The sequence below is a fragment of the Oreochromis aureus genome, linkage group 11 (genome assembly GCF_013358895.1).
Source record: "Oreochromis aureus strain Israel breed Guangdong linkage group 11, ZZ_aureus, whole genome shotgun sequence".
Classification (NCBI taxonomy): domain Eukaryota; kingdom Metazoa; phylum Chordata; class Actinopteri; order Cichliformes; family Cichlidae; genus Oreochromis; species Oreochromis aureus.
Window position 1 is genome coordinate 5,979,042 of NC_052952.1, and position 16,068 is coordinate 5,995,109.

General features: G+C 40.2%; 1 long non-coding RNA gene across 1 annotated transcript; it reads left to right on the forward strand.

Annotated features, from left to right (window-relative positions):
• The first annotated feature begins 3,362 nt into the window (after positions 1-3,362).
• On the forward strand, positions 3,363-15,794 carry LOC120442798. The gene is made up of 3 exons (XR_005614930.1): positions 3,363-3,557; positions 13,933-14,419; positions 15,349-15,794. It is a non-coding gene; the product is annotated as an uncharacterized LOC120442798 (long non-coding RNA).
• The last annotated feature ends 274 nt before the right edge of the window (positions 15,795-16,068 follow it).

Consider the following 16,068-nt stretch of genomic DNA (forward strand, 5'->3'; position numbering starts at 1 on the left):
TAATTCAAGCTGAGTTTAACCGTTGCTGTCTTTCTTAATATAACCATCAAGTGCTCCTAATCATCATAATACAAAAATCACAAGTTGTCACTCTGAGGCATTGTGATGGATCTGCTGAATGTAACGCTTGTGCTGTGCAATGTTAAACGATCATGTTATTATATTTTCTCTACCTGGTATTAGGATACACACACTGACATTCACAGGGACGCACACACACACACACACATATCCAAGCAAATGTTACATTTCATCATATTCACCGGCCCTGCTCGAATTGACATGGACGCGGAACGTAGGCTTCCTTATTTTCTCTGGAGCACATCGAGGACTTGTGGTGTAGGTCTAAATGTGGGTTATTGTTACTTGAGAGTACGTGCTGGAATATTGGGTGTATCGATTGCTTTTTTTTGTGCCGCAAGCCCTCTTGGCCAGGCCACAAAAGCCTCTTGCTGCATGCTGCCAGTAGGCCCATTTCTGCTACACTTATTTTTAATACAAGTATTACATGACTTTGCTCTCTGAAGGTTTCAGAGGGGAGGAAATAGCAGATTGAATGTAAACAAGATTAGCCTCCCTCTCGCGCAGGACAGCCAGCTGCTGCTTCAACGCTCGACTGTAAATCTGCCGGGCCGGTGCAGTGTGGAGCTTTGCGCAGGAAAGAGAGATGTCAACCCTGATTTTGTCACTATCTGGCAGCTCTCGATGATGTGCTGCACGCCCTTCAGTGGCAACATAAATAACAGATCGGCAATTTTCAGAGAAGCTTTAAGCTGTGCAACGTTATGCAAGAATGTGGCGTGTATCTCTTGTGTCCCTTGTGTCATGCCGCACTGCCCTTCCTTTGGTCCTGCCGTTTACCGTCGCATGTCTTGGCTCCTATCGCTCCCTCAGCCATCAAAAACTAAATATAGCAGATTTGTTGCTCTTTCAGAATATATTCCACCTGCCAAAATACACAGGCCCTGCTTTCTTAACCTTGTGCAGTGATCTGTGTATTTGGAGTGGAAATGCAGTGAAAGGCGAAGCAGTGGTGTTCAACATGGCTGGCTTAAAGGAGAGGTAATGACACTGCCTGCTTGTGTTTTTGGAAGCTGTGAAACCACAGCAGGGAGCTCCCCATAACTGCGTAATTATAACTCCATATTATTACTCACATAGGAGTCTTTTAGATATTGATTGCTGCTGGAATGCCCTTCTCCATGCGGTGTTCCTGGTCAGGCTGTAGTGTCTCGGCTGCGTTGGAAGATTCTGGCTTCGCTCGACTGAAGAAGAATTACAGCAAAAATATTTTGCTTTACAAAGTTAACATCAATAACACTGAAGTGGTATAGCTCATTGAGCTCGTACCCATTTACCCTCATTTTTCTTGACACCTTCCTGTTTATAATTCATTTTTAAAACATGAGCTATGAAGTCATACCTAAAAAGCGTTAAATGTTAATTTCTTTTTTTTGTGCTTAGATTTTATATTCAGAGGGAATAATCCCTGCAAAACATCACTGCGGTTAAACAAATGAGCACGGGTAAGTTCTGCCTTCTGTGCCCTTCCAAATGCACAGAATTTACTGAACATTTTAAGCGGTAATCAGCCACATGTTTGTGTTGTAAGAATCCCCTTTGCTCCCTTACATGATACTCTAGCAGCATTGAGTAATGTACTTCATGATATCAAACAGCTTCTCTTGCTTGGAGTGCAATCAAATGAAAATGCCTAACAGAATCTGGCTGATATTTTTAAGAAATGGCTGGGTTCCTCCTTTCCAGATGCAAAAACTTGTTCTGAGAAATGTAATCAGGCATCAGAGTGTTTGCGCTCTGTGTGTTTGCAGCATGCAAGCAAACTCTGGTGGGGTTCATCAATGATGGAATGTGACTTCACAGGGCTCTTAGAAATGCACATTTCAGCTTTCACTTCAACGCTTCAGGCTTGTAAATACAAATAATGTCATCATGGCATTTGAATATGATTCCATGTCCAGCTGCCCGTGTTGCCTTTTCATATGTGGATGTTCTCAATGATTAAATGCATAATATAAATATATATCTTATTATTTGAGTGGTTAACACTGGTGCCTAACAGCAAGAAGGCTTTGGCCTCCAATTCACCCTGTGGCCTTTTTGCGTGGAGTTTGCATGTTTTCCCTGTGTCTGGATGGGATCGCCCTCATGCAGTTAGTGGGGTTAGATTAACTGGTAACCCCAGCACATCAACCCTGATATGGATCAACAATGGATGGATGAAAGGAATTGAAATAATGCAGATTTATATTTACATTTGACAGCCTGGTGCAGTGGAAACCTGATATCTTAAAAACCATCTGATGAGTTTCTATCATGGCATGAACACGTTGTCAAGGGGATGAAGGTTAATGATTTTTCCTCTTGCACCATAATAGTTTCTCACCACGTATCCACTTGAGATCAGCTTCAGTTGCATTATGTGTTTGATCCTAATTTACAAGTATGTAAATGCAGTGTATGTTATCATGCTGCAGTTTGAATTTACCCCTAAACAAAACCAAATTAGATCTCACAAATTTGCTTGGATGGATGGCTTTGATGGCTGCAGACATTTTTTTTATTTTGCTTGTATGTGCATCTGTTAACTAGCAAGCATAAACAAAAGATCTTCAAGGGCCCACAGTCATGTGGATTGGCCATTCTTCTGTCATCTGCCTAACCGGATGAATCCACAGAACTGATTAGACGACACAGACAGCATCAAATTTATGTTCTACGTTTTCCTCCTGCTTTTAAGATGCTTTTAAAAACAACTACACATGTTTTACTGTAATAATATTGAATTTTTTCATCATATTGGATGGATAGCAGAAATGGGAAGGATTCTCATATTGACTTTGAACATTAACTTTAATGGTCGCATTATCACAAAGTTGTTTCTGATAAAAGAAATCACAGTGTGCCAACTATAAAACACTATATCCATGAAGTATTGTTTTAATAACACTGATATGTAGATGTTAGCTGTTGTGAAGCATCTGTCTTTTTTAATTCTTCTGGCATTACCATTTTTTGAGCCCCAAGTGGGAGAAATCAGAGCTTTCAGGAGTAAAGGAAATAGCATTATAAACTCATAATCACCACAAATTCAGTATGACATGACCTGTAGTTCATGTGATAAGTTTCTAGTTACAAGAATATGGTCAACATGTCAGAAACCTGTTTCACACTCTGTAACAATGTTGTGCAATCATGTGCCACTGCAGGCTGCGAGGGTGCTGTTTTTCATTGTGAACAGCTGATTTCAATGATTACTTTGTCTTCTTTCCTCTTCTCTAATCAGTGAAATCAGCCGATATTGCCTTTGCTTGGAAGAAAACTCCGCATGAAAACCTTTATGGCACACGATTGCCTTATGTTCTCTTTGGTCATGTAAACAAATACTGTTTCAGTTATTTTAGTGGTTATTTTGTACATTGATTTTCCAGATTATGCAGCTGACTCATACATGCAAGGACTGAGCTGACATGGGTATGATTTGATCTCAGTGAGTGCCAGCCCCCCACTCCCATCCCACTGTGATTTGGAATTGGGTAAGTGGAAGAGAATGGAAGGATGCATGGGTAGATGGAGCGTCTACAGTCAGGGGTTAAAGTAGGCCGGAACTATCTGGAACGGCACCTTCAGGTAATGAGTGATTAAATCTGATAGATAGGTTAATCAGTAGATAGGTCAATCAGAATGAGTTCATTTCTCATGTCCTGCAGTCTGGCATTAATTGCAGCTATAAATAAAGACACAGCAATAACTTGCAGCCACAACAAACCTTTTTTTTTCTCATCCCTGTAATGCGTTCACAGTGCACACGTAAAGTTGTGGTTGTGGTACTTCTGGGTCTAGCTAGCTAAAGAAAAGGATTGAGCATAAAGGAAGTAACTTTTTTTAAGTGCCTAGAAATTCAAATTTGACTTTCCAAGCAACTGAACAAATATCAGCAAACACACAAGCTGCTTCTGTGCAGTTTGTCACAAAATGTGGGCTAAATGTACAGCTGCAAGATTTCCCAGGGAGAGAACAAAATGCTAATACTCAACACCGACAAATGGAAAAAGATGTAAAAAGAGCAGAATGGACAGGAAAGGTAAAGACTCTTCCGCAAGCCAAATTTTATACACTTTATACACTACATTTTATACACATTATAAAATGAATTACGACATTAAGATCTAAATTTTTAAATTAGATTTTGGATCTGTGCGTGATGTCTTGCTGAATTATGTGTTTGTGAAACATTTCATAAAACCAGTGGAAGTATACTACGGTAATTTTGTGTTTTTCATAGATTCCATGGAAATACCAGGTGATTTAAGGCAGGCTAAATGGGTCAGTCTGAGAAAATTTATAGTGAGGCACTATGTTGGACTGGTTACATCAAGGATAGGGAGCAGATGAGATTCACTTGCTCAATTCTACTTTTATACTAGCTTACTAAGTGTCTTAGGAAATCAGCCATATAGCTCACATACCATCATTCCTTTTCCTATGCTGCACTGCTATTCATGATCCTGGGGTTCCCCCAGCAGCCAAATCCCTATAGTTCCTATAGTGGATTGTAATTTGTAAGAAAATGTTGTGTAATCAAAGTACCTGTGTAGATCTGTCTAGATGTGCGCTACAAAAACTTTTACACTCAAAGGCAATGCATGTAAAGTCATACTGGAACTAGCGAAGCAAGGCGGCAGCAGCAGGACTCAGCACCCTCCTTCCCTTGAATCACTCTCGCTGGTGTCACTCCCTCCAGCTACCCTCTCTCATTCCCAGGCTCTGAATGTGGGTGTCCCATCGGGAATTCAAGTAGCACATCGGGTCAGCCACTCAATACCCCTCGTTTAAAAGGATTCATTGCAGACTAATTGGGATAACATGGCTGGAAATGTTGACCTTGGTATTTCTAAACAAGGTTTCAATTAACTTGTAATAAGGCCAAGCAGCCCAGCCCTGGACAGATCCTCCATGAGCAGGAGGAAATGCGAAACATGCCCCAGTTGATGGTTGGCTTTTCGTAACTTTGATTAATCACTCAGAAAGCAAGCAAGTGGGACTGGTAAAATAATTAGAAGGAAAAACACAGCATGCTCGCTACAGTAGCATTTAGAACCAAGGCTGATTTACTGGAAGACGTGTAAGATGCCTTTTATTCCTCCTTATTCAAATAAATCACATTTTTGTGAAAAGAAATACAATACCACTGTAGCTCCTGGACAGAGAGAGCTGTAGGGCAGCTCAGTCCACAAACTTTCTTTCTTTCTTTAAAAAGAAATCATCATCATTTGATGTAGGAGACAAAAAATATTGCATTGTCTTTTTATTTCCTATGTTTCTTTTTTTCCCTACTAAAACCTTATTCAAACCACTAATTTGTTTCTTTGTACAGCACATTTGGTGTTTCCCCATCTTTGTGTAACACAGTCAGAGGGAATGCAGCTGGTGCCCTCTGTTGTCCAAGGTACGACTGTAATCGAGTACAGTTCAAACACACAGAACTGCAGATATGTTTGATCTGCTTTTAATAATGACGTGTCCCCAACAATCTGCCATTAATTTCTTAAACAAAAGCCTCCTTAAACCACATGCAAAACTGGCTCTGACTTACAGAACTGATACTTTGAGGAAGTTTATTATTTCACATTATATTGTGTACAGGCTCTTAGATCTTGGTGCCAGTAGCCCCAATCCAGCAGGCCTATAAATGGGCTGCCAGAGTTTTAGATCTGGTACAGGAACTGAGTTGAGCCACCTGATGAGAGACAGAATAGAGTTCTGGCTAAAGATGGGCTCTTTCTTGCTGCTGAGTCAGCGGATCATCTCTGCGTACCAGGTCATTTGCAGCCACGGGACACCAGCTGACCTGCGTTGAATTATTGTTAATTCAAAAAGCAACAGTGGAGCGTGTATCTGTGGGCCGATGGAATGAGAAGATGGGCTCTGCAGATTAAAGCGAAACTCAATGAAATTCTCCCTCCCTTTCATGTTGCTGTGGAATCGTCAGGTTGACAGTTTTGTGTATTTGGCTTCTTCTTCTTCTTTTTCTTTTCTGCCTTCCTCCTCCTCAACTTCCTCCCTAATTCTTTTTTCCCGCTATTTCGAATGATCACGAGTCCAAAGAATGTCTTTCTGCAAGTGTTTAACACACTAGTCTTTGAAGCACAGTCCAAGTGGCTGCTTTTGTCTGTGCTTTGTTGTTCTAAATGCTAGCTGTATTAAATCACCTCCCAGTCCCCCGGCCTGTGTGCTTCATCTCCTCCAAAACTCCATCTACAATCTCCAGGAGGAAGTCCTGTTCTGCACTTCTGAGGCTGTCGAGGGACTTGGCATATTTACACAGGTTTTTAATGCAATTCTAATAGAACCGTGACACTTTAAATACTGATTTTTGTTGCTTTTGGAGCATTTTCCCTCTGCATACATCATTACGGTGGAGACAGGAGCTGACTGAAAAAGAGCGGTTTGCTTCTTTGTCACTTCCAATAACTGGTAACATACTTCCTCTTTCTTTTCTCGTGTTTAATTTAAGCCTGCACACATGTTGCCAAGTGGAAAATGATAGAAAAGAGATGCAGATGATTTACTGAAAGCTACTCTATGTAAATGTGGACACTATATTCCATTTATTATTCTAGTTTAGAATTTGGGGAGTGTTAAGAGTTAAAAACAAGTACTGATCCAGATCCGACACACATAAGAAACCCATGTTTTGAGCAAATTCAGGTCACATATGTCACGTACGATAACGTCTCTAGCATGAAATGCATACCTCAGTTTAAGAGCATAATTAACTCTGTATTCATGGAAAGAACAGTGGCTCATGTTTGCGTTTATTCCCAAACATTTGCATTTGATTCGTTTTACAGACAGTCTTATAAAAGCCTGTGAAATGATGGAAGCAAAGCAAAGGACACGCAGTAAACCTGGCAGAGGAAACACACCTTTCTTTTACAGCCGGGACATAAACAGTAGTTTATGGTTGTGGATTTACTTGCATGTTGCAAAAGCATAACCTCTTTTTAGAAAAGAGGTTATGCTTGGGCTGCAGTGGATGTCTGGATCTTTTACTCCTAAAGATTAATTAAATAAATGTAGGTTAAAGGTGCCCGGGAGGCACTCATCAGCAAGGATTAGTCCACTCCAAGATCCCTCGTTGGCTTTTTTTACCCCCACATATTTTTCATTTTCATCAGAGGAAGGGTGACTAAATAGAACGAGGATTGGTTCAGTCCACTTCCCAGAATTGTTCTCTTGTTTTCTGGACAAGTGTTTCATGGTTGTCAGAAACAAATGACTGCACGCACGAATTAAGGTCATGATTTTCAGCATTTATTCGCTACATTTTGATCATTAGGGTTGGAAAACAGTAAAGCTGCCACAGATAACTACCTAGAAAGAGGCCCCCTCCAACTGTCAGTGATCTGAAGAAAGATGAGCTGCTCTTATCAGCTCCCTCTGTGCAAGGCCTTCACCTCTGCCTTATACAGACTGGTATCTGTCTTTTTTCAAATAGCTTCCCTAATTTTATGGCTTTACCACCCTTTGTGTGCGTCTCTTCACCTGTGATAGTGTTCAAAGGTGCATCCACCCAAAGATAACAGTTTACAGTAGTTAATTGGTGATTAAACGACTAGATTTCCTTGTAAAATGTCGCTACCTGTGTTGTGGTGTTTTTAAAAAATATATATATATCTACATTATAAATGTTAGAAATATATTTTTGAAAAGGTTGGTAAAGATTTAAATAATTTAATTGGCTTTTAAAGCAAATTTGGGGTTATTTTAAGGGTTTTATAGACTTGCATGAAGGAGTTGTACTAAAACATGTGAAAACAGATGTCACAGTATATTAGGCCTCAAAAGCAGTAAACACAAGATTATTATGCACTTTAACCTAAAGTTAAATTGAGAATTATTTAAATCACTTATTCACTTTATTAAATTGGTATCACTTTTATTTCTGTCTGTTAAAAGGCAGCAGTCAGCAGATGGTTAGCTTAGCTTAGCACAGAGAGTGGGAACAGGGAGAAACAGCTAACTCAGTGGTAACATAATCAGCCTGCTAGCTCCTTTAAAGCCTGCTAATTAAAAGGAAAAGTGTAACATCTTCCATTTTTAGGAGGCTTTTTGTTTTTTAATGTGGTGACCCCAGGTAGTTACAGGTCTTAGCCAAAAAACAGTCCTCCGTGGAACATCCTGTAAAATGGTAAAGTGTTGTTTTAACACTTCAGCTTTTCTGTAATTAAACAAACTAGATATTTCCTGTTGTTTAGCCAGTTTTATAAGTGAATTTTATTAGTTTTGGATGAGGCCAAGCAAGCACTTTCACTTTAAAAGAAATCATCTAACTAAAATTTGCTAACTGGCTTTGAGTTATGTTCTGAAATCTATTAGGTCAGGTCAGAGCGGTGCATTTTCTCAAGTCTCCGCCAGAATGTCAGACTCTGTCTCTGACGTGGATGACGCCGAGTGCACAAAGGTCTTCCTCTCACCAGTCAGATTTTACACTGGCAACAGGTCTGCCAGTGTGAGATTTGCAGCCACCCCAGCCACAGCCAGAGCTCTAAACCCATGTAATTACATTTTAAGCAGCATTGGCTGGTTGAAATACCTCAAGTAATTAGTTTTGTTTTTCCACTCTTCCTATAATCTTCTCCTTTTGTGTGAGGGTTTGGACCATGAGCTGGAGAGGGAAACAGAGCAAGACGGTAGGTAATATGGAATGAATTTTTTTTAAAAATCTGACGTGGTTGAATGTAAGAATAGAATGACCCCCACCCCCACCAAAAATCTACTCACACATACACATACACACATTCCCTTGGACCACCTGAAATGTGTTTTGGTGCTTGTTTCCTTTGATTAGGAGTGTTATGGGAGTGCTGTACAAACATAAAAGCTGTCCAGACAGTTTTATAGTGTTTATTTGTGGTACCACCTGTGTTTCCATACAGAAGAAGAATGAGGCTGTGATGGTGATGAGGAACATAGTATAAAGGAAGTACGGTCTGTGCCATGTGCAAGTTCAGATGGCCAGCCAAGAGCGAAAAACATGCCCATAAAGTGCATCTCAATCTGTTTCTGCTTTAAAGAGACCAGCAAATCCTCAGCTTAGAACGGCCTTTAATTTGTTAAAAAAAAAAAAATCTCCAAGGCACAGTTGTCACCAGACTCGCTAAAGGTCCTTCAGACACCTCTCACACCCCACTGCCGCCTCACCGCCCCCGGCCGTCCTCCTCCTTTCCTCTATCCTCATCTCTCCCGCTCTCCCTTCTCTGTCAAATATTTATAGCTGATGGCAGATAAGATTATTTCAGCACTGGACCTCTCAGTGCCAGCTGCTGCAGACCTTTGCTCACAATAAAGCCTAAGATGCGTTCCAGGCAGTGGGAAGATTGTTTTATTTGGAGCTCATCCGAGGCCTCTAATGATAGGCGAGTTATAGGTGCAGAAAAACAAGACACCAATGACTTCTTTGGCTCTGCACATCATCAGCTACTCCTATCTCGAAATGCTGGAATTTTTTCCCCTTTCGTTCTAAAGTTTGATTTATTCGTTTTTGGATAATAGAACATACCAGTTTTTGCATACTTTTAAAACCACCAGCAAAAATGATAGCCGCACGCTTACAGTATTTATTGATCGTCAAGAATAATCCCTATAATGTGGTCAGGAACTTCATTCAGCACAGACTGATAGTAATGTATCCTGTAATGTCCTGTAAGTACATAAGTAAAATTTTAATAGCAAAAGGAAACGCATATTGAACATACTTACTTTAATCTTTGCTTCCAGAAAATTAGAAAGGCATTTAAAGGAATTCACCTCTAGCAATTCTTTTTCTTTACTATTAATAAACATTAATAATTAAGCTTACGTTTGTCCTTGTCTATTCACAAAAAAAGGGAAATCTTTTATGAGTTTAGACAAATTTCTGTTTTATACATGTGCACTTGTCAGAGCGAATCCGTGTCAGTGTCTCTTTATGTAAGACATAGACGAGTGGCATGAAATGCCAGGGCTAATCCAGCTGAACACACTGCAACCTGTCATAGTTGGACCAAGAACGGCCTTCTAGCCAGTCAGCTCGTGAGTGGAAAATTAATCTTGTTTAATAAAATTAAACGCCATCTGGGCTTTGCAGTCCAAATTGTTCCAATATGTGAAAAAGTCTTCTAAAAAAAAAAAAAGTTTTATTAACCTCAAGCAACCCTGTAAGTTCTGTGGCTGTACAAACAGTTTGGAAGCACAGACTGTAGCAGATGCACTGAGGAGAAAACGATAGTGGCATTTTATCAAGACGTGTTACAGCTGTGAGCAAATGCAATAAAAAAAAAAAATTCCTGTATGCTTTTCAGTCCATACAGCACCGTCAGCATAGTAGTTACTAATCATATCTCACATTTTTATCAAACATCTTGCTCAGTTGTCCTCAAGCAGAGTTCAAGTAGATAGTAACTATGTATCTACATGTTCAGAAGCAATATTAGGCAATATACGAGTGTCAGTGTTGTCAGCCTTATCAGCTGACTGCCTTGTGAAACGGTTCATGGATGTACACAAAGACACATTGCTTTTTTTATTGTCCAACAACACAAAATTTGTTGTTGGACTGGATAGACTTTGTCCCACGTCTTTATCATTATCTGCTGCATATCAGCCTTTATTGTTTATTGGGAAAAACATCAGTGGTGCCATCTAATGGTCGATAGGCCACAAACCAGATAAACACAATCAGAGCTACTGTCTATTGATTTCTTGAAGTGACTTTGAACCTCTTTTTCACTCTGGCTTCCTGATTAGGGGGCTTTGAGTCCATCCATATCTTCAAAATAAGGGCTGCTTCACTGCAGCCTGTTTCTTTTATAAGTGTCATAAGATTAGCACCACTAAAAGAAAAGTAGTCACAATGTTCCTGGACACACAAACAGCAGTTCATTGGCACTCAACAAGAGTTTATTATTTACCAACCTGACTGGATAGTATTATAAAGAAATGTTCAATTCTAACAATATCTAAGGACTTCTCACATATAGCTAATAATTTGGTCTTTTTCTGGATTAAAGCAATGTTTAAATTTCAATTAGTTATGGTATAAATTTTTTTTTCTTACTGTCTTGAGGCATTTAATTGTGAAAGGGAAATACGTGACTATAAAGTATATGAAATGGTGTTTACTCTGTAAAAATCCATCCTTCTGTCTCTGTAAAAAGTTTGATTATTCAGTGTCTTGTTCAAATCCACAAATGTTTGTACTTCTCCACATCTTTCAGTTATTTTACTGGGTCACTAAAAACATAATGTATGTGTACTTCCTGCTATAGAACAGCTCTACGTGTATACTTTTCTGTTGATGGAGTTTATAACATCCTAAGCAGCTTCTGTTCCAGACTGGAGCCATCGATTTACCTTGACTGTCTGACCCCCTCTTGTGCATCTCTGCTTGTACGAGAGACATATGCGCAAGAGAAATGCAGTTTACGTACCAGCGTCTGTAGAGCTTATGGGTAAATGCGTGCTATTGTGTTTGCAAGAGAGATGGATTTCTGCATTTTCTCTCAGATGATTGGTCAATGACCTCTTCAGCTCTTGGTTATGATGGCTGTCATTATAACCTTTCAGAACATAAAGGCTTTGGGAGCATAAAAATGAGCTGATTGTCAGCAGCCCTGGGCAGCAGATCGTCTGTGCAGCAGATGCCTGTGATAAGATAATGATAAGGCTGCTATCTGGCCTTCACATCAGCCTCCAAAGCAATAATAGATGACAGAGTATCGGTCACCATCTACTATGTGTCCTCAGTGGCCGATGGTCTGATGCTGATGACAGATTATCTAACAGATACATTAGAGCAATGAGGCCTGCAGGAAGTGCGAGCGGATCACAAAAGGGTTCAAAATGTAAAGTGCACCTGTTTAACTACTCTGAGATGTAGCTGGAGTGATATAATATCGATCGAGATGTGATAAGGATGGCTTGTTGTGTCAATAAACAGTCGCTCCCTAATCCTTGTAAGTCAATGACCAAAGGCGTTCTCCCTTTTTGCTGTGGACTTTCACATCCATCTTTCATTTATTATTCTGACATCAATCTTTAAAGAAATGTGCTTTTAGAATGGGGCTAGTTCTGCCCTGTTCACCTTATCGACCTGTGTAGAGTAAATAATGAGTGTCGCTCCTTATTGCATGTTCTGCTTCTCTCATCTTTGCTGTGCCATCACCACCATCACATTGAGTGACAGTACAAAGGTGAACTGTTTATTGGTGCCATTCTCCATCTTCTGGAAGCTGAAAAAAGAAGGGATTACTTGTGATTTTTTTTTTTATCTATCTGAGGGTCCTGATAGCTGGCTACCAATGCTGTTAGGAAATCGGTAACTATCTTTGGTGATAAGGAAGCAAGCACTGTGGGGGTCAAAGGGTATTAGGAGCAGAGCTCATTGACTATTATTCGCAACAATCCCCACTGTTTTGCTAACTGTATCAGGAGATCATTTTTTCTGTGATCCTATGACAGTCTTGGCAAAATAATTTAAGTTATACATTAAATAATATATAATGTGGAACTCATAAGTCTGTTAGTTTCAAGACAACATCTTTAGGCACCTTAGATTTTTTTCCTGGAAGCACTAACGTGTGTGTTTAGCGGGTAATAATTAGCATTCTCACCATATTGGTTCGACCAGTTAGTGTGACAATTTCTAACTAGCTAACAGCATCAGTGCCTGTAAAGAATAAACATAAAGAATTTCCTTTTTACTAGTACGATGTTATTTATTTAGATATAGGACAGATACAGCAGTTTGCCACACAAACTAAAGTAAAATAAAATATAGGGAAGAAATTATAAACAATTTTAAATGAAATGTGACAACCATCTGTGGATTAGTTGTTGGTTCATTTCACTTGAAACTAGAAATGTTTTACTCCTCTAACAGGGGAGGAAGAATAAAATTCAGGGCATGACTAACCATTAGGATTCATATGCTCTATTCTAGATCATACAGGAATCTTAAGTGCTACATATATAGATATTTCTTAACTAAAAATCAAAATGTCAACCTGATTGTACTAGTAGAAGCAAATCACGAATTCAGAAATGACCAAAGCAGGTAAGCATCTTCTCAGGATTATATGACTGACTGCCTCTATCCTCAGATCCTAAGTCAATAACTAAAGGGCAGACTGAAACATCACTCGTTCAAGAGCATGAAATACGACAGCGAGTTGAAGGTAAAATATGCAGCAATTGTTGATTAATACTTACCAACACAAAATTCAAACTTGGACCTTCGTCTCTGGCTCATTAACAGCAGTGGTGCTTGAGTGAATTATGCATAGAATTAAGAGATGAAAGGATATTAGCAAGAACAAAGAAAATCTTTTTTTATTTCTCATTTATTTTGGAATTGTTTTGCAGCGGTTGTGTTGTAAAACAGAAACATGCCCACAGCTCTGCCCACATCCTGAACACAGCGAAATAAGAAGAAAAATATGAAAATACGTGCTGAAGCCAAGGGCCTCTGAAGATAGATGTACCGCCGCTTCTGGCATATAATGCAAGATGATTGATGCAGATTGCTTTTTTTTTTCGGTTAGCATTTTTTTTAAAGAAAATTGCTGCGTATTTGACCTTTGAGACGGGATTTTACAAAAATATTTTATTTTGCCATTATATTTTAAGGAGGCCTGCATGCATTGGGCAAGCACTTAAATCATTCTGCATTACACGGCATTTTCCTACACTGTTTAACTTTTTTCAGGGTGAAGCTTGAGCTCAGCTCAGCTAACAACCTCTGTCGCTCAGTTGTCGTGGAGTCAGTTCACCCTGAGCCTTCGTTGAGCCTCTGTTTGTGTTCTGGCTAGACATCATCTATAATGAGCGCTGATTAGTTAACTTGTTTAAATGCCTCTTCTATTTCAGTCTCCGCTGCTCAGTCGTCTCTCCATCCCGGCCTGGCTTTGCCTCGCTCGCCCACCCTCGCACATGGATGACATTCTTCAGAGGTGTCTGCACTACAGTCAGAGGCTAAGACAAGGCCAAAGGGAGTTTAAGCCTAATGTTTATTTGTTCCATTTGTGCTATTATGTTTTATTGTATTTTTTCTACATTAACAAATTAATCCTCAATATATGATCTGATATATGATCAAATCTCATCTCGTCTGTTCTCTCCCGTTTCACATCGTCTTCCCTCTTCCTTCCAGTTCACTTTCCCTTCTGACTCTCCACAGATGTTAGGAGGTAGTGTTGGTGCTGTATAGTCACCAAGCTAGCTAGACCTCCCGAGGCCACCGACACCAGCCGGACCTCACCCTCAGCCTGTTTTTCTTTCCAATGGGGAGGCGAATACATTTGAGAGAGGCAGGAAGGAGAGCCTGTCATGGCCTCTTCAGTCTGGGTCTGTGATCGTGAGTGATGTTTATTTGTCATTGCTCACCCAGTGTTCCCCTTTAACACAGCAGAATCAGATGTGTCAGCAACAAAGTAGGTTTGGATTAAATCTCAGGTCTTCAAGATGAAAATCTATTTTTTGAAATTAGAAAATTGCAGTGAGGGTGGTTTGGTCTGAAGTCAAGGCTGTGACCCTGTTTTTAAAAATGGTGTAGCAGTCTACAGATGCTTCTTTGGCCCTTGTACATTGTATATTAGCTTCCTCAATTTTTCCAGTATCCACCGACAAGAGTCCTAAAACTGATGAATCCAGTATGTAGCAATCTGAGGTCAATTTTTCAGCATTACAAGTAGCAGAGAACCTTATCTTATTACTATGTCCCAGGTCTCTCTGGAGTGTTTTTCTTGTTCATTGAGTCAGTGTGTGTGTGTGTGTGTGTGTGTGTGTGTGTGTGTGTGTGTGTGTGTGTTGCTTGCTCACAAGTGTGTTCCCTGACACATGGTGCTCTGCTGAACCTAGTGTTTGTGCACAGCATAAATAGGTTTTTATCTGATTGATGGAGGTACATGTTGGCGAGTGCAGCTAGGTGGAGTTGGGGGCCCGCCTCCAGAGAACCTTTAAGCAGGCCAAAGATAAAGACTCAGAAGTGATGGGCTCTCTGTGATGCCCTTTTGTGGGAGGAAATTTAATGGAAGTGGTTACATTGGTAGCAGATGGAGCAGTTTCCTGGATCTCAGTCACGGTAGAAATATTAGACACATAAGCACACACACACACACCGCCAAACTCACACATACCCCACCCTTTTAAATTTCTTCACCAGATTTACAGTACGATGGAGGCAGAGGGATCGAACTGGAAAGTGTTTATTTGCCTGGGACCTCAGGCACCAAGGGTTCATATTTTTCCTGTGCTTTTTTTCTGTCTTTTCCTTGTCTCTTACAGGGCATGTGTGTGTCTCTCCCATGCCCCGGTGTCATCTGTATTTTTCTTTTTGGCTGCCTGACTTCAAGCTTCAAGATTCTCAAAGTCCCTTGGTGGATCTTCAGGATGCTGGAGCTGCAGGCTGACAAATTTGGTGTAAAGTTGTTGAAGAAAGGTCCTGGTGAAAAATAAATTGATGCTCGGCTTTTGCAAACTCAAGTGTGTGTGTGTGTGTGTGTGTGTGTGTGTGTGTGGGAGGATGTGTATGCTCAAGTGAGGTCTGGCTATGTGTGGGTGGCTCAGCTGAGGGTTGAGTGGTTGGGCGAGATGACAGTAATAAATTAATTCACTTTAGGACCTAGCGACTGGATCATCAATCATGTTTATTAATGATGTGTGCAGCTGACATACCTCAGAGTCCCAGTTCTTCCTTTGTAGCCTGGACACATCCTATAGAACATCAACTAACTGAGAGGTGAACATCTGTTAAGCTGTGATGTAGTTGGTCACATAAAAACAACTGATACCACACTGAGATATCCATTACCCCTCAGGGTCCTCTCTCTCTCTCTCTTTATCTAAAATTACTGTGCAGTTTCAAGTTGAGGGCCGACACACAGCACAGCTAACCCCGTCCAGTGCTGGGAGCTTAAAATAACCATATTGTGTCATTGAAAAAAAACTTTTTAATGAAATCACATGTAGATCTGGTGTGCTTAAGGCAGCAACCATGGGGTTTGT